The 3847-nt window shown below is 60.8% G+C and overlaps 1 protein-coding gene across 1 annotated transcript in view; it reads left to right on the forward strand.

Annotated features, from left to right (window-relative positions):
• P2RY2 (purinergic receptor P2Y2) overlaps nucleotides 1778-3847 on the forward strand; it is a 10123-nt gene continuing 8053 nt past the window's right edge. The window contains exon 1 of the mRNA XM_021384111.1: nucleotides 1778-3380. The gene's annotated coding sequence lies outside the window, so the exon portion shown is untranslated. The remainder of the gene's footprint in view (nucleotides 3381-3847) is intronic.

The following is a 3847-nucleotide window of genomic DNA, read 5'->3' on the forward strand; positions in this document are numbered from 1 at the left end:
CACATCCACATCAATGCCACCGCACATCTCTGGGCACCAACATCTCGCTCTGCCCGTGGGTGCTATTAGAGCTGTGAAGCAATCTCAGAGCCAAGCCAGGCCAGATTCATTAAATCCCAGACAGCCAGGCTTAATGCAGCAGGGCACATTGCTGCCCTTCCCGAGCTCACTGCTGTCCCAGTAGGATAAATCCACCCTCCGGAACCTCACCCAGGGGCTCTGTCCCAGCATCCCCCCCACCCCACAATCACCATGCCTGCCCTTCCTCCCTTATCAGGCCCAAATAGCTGCGCCGTGATGCATTGTTTTCCCTCCGCAAACAAATGACATCAGGAGAAGGAAACAGGCTCTGTTTTTTTGGCATGGAGGGCCGGCAGCGGTTTCTCGGTGCCAAATGCTCATATCCTCATCATGCCTCTGCGGCCAGCCGCCACTTTCAGCCTCTAAATAATAGATGGCATCGGCGCGTTTCCCCTTCTCCTGGCTTTACTGGCATCCTGGCCTCCTCCAGGAAGGGTGCCCGCAGATCCGGGGAGCCCACGTGGGATTGGACCCGGCTGCAGGAGGAGGATCTGCCTTCCTCCCACGGATGCGGATGGAGAATACACGGGAGAGCATCAGGGCTCATTCTGTGCTCGTAGCGGTGGAAAACCACGGGATCACCTGCATACACCTTGGTGTGTCCTGTTCCCCGGCTTCACCCTGCCCAGAAGCCACCCAGTGCCCCAAATCTGGCCGGGCTTTGGCCCCAGGTGAGTGAGCTCCGTGGGAAGGCAGAATTGGACCTGGCCATGGTTTCACTTGGGCATCGGCTCTCTGCAGGGTACAAACCCGGTGCTGGTCCTCCAAAGCTTTCAGCAGGTTTTGGGGGGGCTGCATCATGCCAGAGCTGAGTGGGGGCAGAGCCCAGAACATCCCCATAGCGGGACTGGATGACACAGATGTTGTGACCCCCAAGTTTGCATCCACCGCACCCAAAACCAACATTTCCAATGGAGGACCCTTGAAGGAATTCTCCTCTGTGGTATGGTCCAGTTTGTTCCTGTAGACTCTTTGCTTCCCAGAGGGGTTTCAATGGGTCTGCCACCCTCTGCAGGACAGGGCCTGTGCTTGGGATTGAACCCAACGCCTAAAAGCAGAAGACAATGCAAGGGGCAAAGCTTGGAGCAAACCCTGCTGTGTCCTCCTGGCTCCGGCAACCTGGATGAGAAGTCCCAATGCTGGGAAGCAGCGGGTGCAGCATCCCCTCTCCCAGGGCTTCCCCTGCATCCCCATGGAAGAAGCCCTTTTGCTGGCACGTGGTCCCCAGGGAAATGAAAGCAGAGCAGGTGAAGAGGAGCCCTCGGCTGCGAAGGTTTGCAAGGAGAGCCATGCCTCTGCGAAGCAGCAGTCCCAATGCAGTGAATCGGGTCCCCAGAAATACTCCTCTGAAGAGCAGATTCCCCCACCCCAGGGAGCTCAGAGAGAGGCATCTTGTTTCAACGTGACAGCTCATGACTGATTGGTGGGAACTGCTCCTGAGAGCACCGGTGGCCTCGAAGTCCCTCTGTCACACCGCATTCCCCATCCCTTTGCTTCCCATAGAGACACAGCTGGCTTGCGGCAGGGGTGTGCTGCACCAGCACCCGTTGGGTCACAGCTTGAGGACATCTATCACAGGGCAGAGTCCCACACCAGCGGGCTGAGACAGCTGCCAGGCCCCAGCTGCACTCCTTCAGATGGTTTCAGGCCTTTTTTACCCCTCCAGGCCTGGTCTTGGGACTCCTTCACCCAATGGGGTTGCTCCATGCCCTGGGCTGGTTCCAGTTCTGGGGCATCCTGAGGTGCAAGGGGGGGGTCACCAGGGCCATCCACGGTCCCATCACTGGGCGGGGCAGTGACCTGGCCCCAGACTTGATCTCGTCCATGATCTCATCATTGGAAAGGATCTGGCCTCAGTCCTATCCGTGGTCCTAACACAGGGGTAGAGAGATTTCCAACTCCGGTCCCAGCCCTGTTCCCATTCATGGTTCATTACAGAGGTAGCAGAGTCCTGCTCCAGTCCTAGCCCCAGTTCCATCCATTGTCCCATCACTGGAGCAGTGGGGTCCTGCTCTGGTCCCAGCCCTGGTCCTGTTCATAGCCCCACCATCCCGGTGGGGGTCCAGCTCAGCCCTCAGCTTCAGTCCCTTCCACCGCGCTCCCAGCCCTGGTTCCATCCAGGTTCCTATCATCCTGGAGGAGCCCAGTTCCAGTCCATCTCCCAGTCCCATCCATGGTCCCATCACCATGGAAAGTCGTCTGAGTGGGACCACCGATGGTCATACTACCAAGTGGGGGGATCCTGCTCTGGTCCCAGCCCTGATCCCATCTATGGTTTTGTCATTAGAGTGAGGGTCCAGCTCTGGTCTCGGCCATGATGCCATCACCAGCGTAGTAACTGGAAGCCAGTCTCAGTCCCAGCTCTGTCATTGCAGGGATCTGGCCCCAGTCCCATCCATGGTCATATCACATTGTGGGGGGAGGTCCAGCTCCAGTCCCAGCCTCAGCCCCAGCCACGGTCTTATCACCATGGTCTCACCACCGAGTGGAGTTCCTGCTCTGGTCCCAGCCCCAGTCCCATCTACAATACCAACATTGGAAGGGGATCCACTTCTCATCTCAACCATTGTCCCATCACCAGAGCAATGCTTGGGAGCTCAGCCCTGGTCTCATCACTGGGGGAGCCTGGTCCCAGTCCCAGTCCCAGCTATGATCCCATCATCCTGGGTGAGGAAGGGGGGGATTATAACTTTGGTCCCATCTATGGTCCCAACACTGGTGGGGTCTATCCCTAGTTTCAGCCCTAGTTCCCTCACTGAGGGGGTCCGGGTCCCACCCCATCCCCAATCTCATCCATGGCCCTGTCATTGGGGTGTCTATCCCTACTCTCAGCCCTGATCCTATCCATGGTCTCGTTGTTGGAGGGGGGTTCTGTTCCAGCCCCAGCCCCAGCCCCGGTTCCACCAGTGAATGGGTCCAACTCCCATCCTATCTCCAGTCCCATTTATGGTTCCGTCACCGAGGGGGATCTATCCCTAACCTCAGCCCTGGCCCTATGCACGGTCCCTTCGTTGGAGGGGGGTCCAGCTCCAGCCCCAGTCCCCTCCCAACCCCTCACGGGGGCGACCTGGAGCCGCTCCCAGCTCCGGCCCCGATCTCACCCCAACTCCCTGGGCGGGGAACCCGGCGCCGTTCCCGATCCCACTCCCAGCCCCGGGGGGGGCGGTGCAGTCCCAGGTCCGCCCCCTCCGTCCCCACGCGGCCGTCGGGAGCCGCGGAGCAGCCGCAGGCGGTGGGGAGCCCGAGCCGGGGCATGAGCGGAGCGCGGCGGGGGCAGCGGCGCGGAGCGGCCCGGCCCGGTGAGCGGGGGCAGGTGGCACCGACCCGGGGAGGGGGAAGCTCCCATTGAGCAGAGGAACGAAAAGTGCCTCAAAACCCCCAAAACGGACCCAAAACCGCAGCGGGAGGGCTGCGCGGGCGCGGTGCGAGGGCGCTCGGGGCTCCTCTGCTGCTCTCCGCCCCAACGCTTCCATCGCTCACCGCGTTAAACCGCGGGGACCTCTTGGAAAAGAGGAGGGTAAACTCCGCTGCTCCGCTCCCCGGGGGGGTGACGGGGTTCTGTAGCGGCGATTCCCCGTCCGCAGCTCTGGGGGTGCCACCCCCCGTCCCCCCCCAACCCCAACTTTTCCTCCTCCGCGCTGCGTGCCTCCGTCCCCCCCCTCTCTGGGGGTCTTTTCGTTCTGTCCGCTCGGCTCCCACCTCTTTTTAAAGCCCTTTGATTCCTTTCCGGCACCTCCGAAAATGCCTCCGTGCCCCGGCGCTGGGA

Source organism: Numida meleagris, chromosome 1 (assembly GCF_002078875.1).
Source record: "Numida meleagris isolate 19003 breed g44 Domestic line chromosome 1, NumMel1.0, whole genome shotgun sequence".
In the NCBI taxonomy this organism is placed as follows: domain Eukaryota; kingdom Metazoa; phylum Chordata; class Aves; order Galliformes; family Numididae; genus Numida; species Numida meleagris.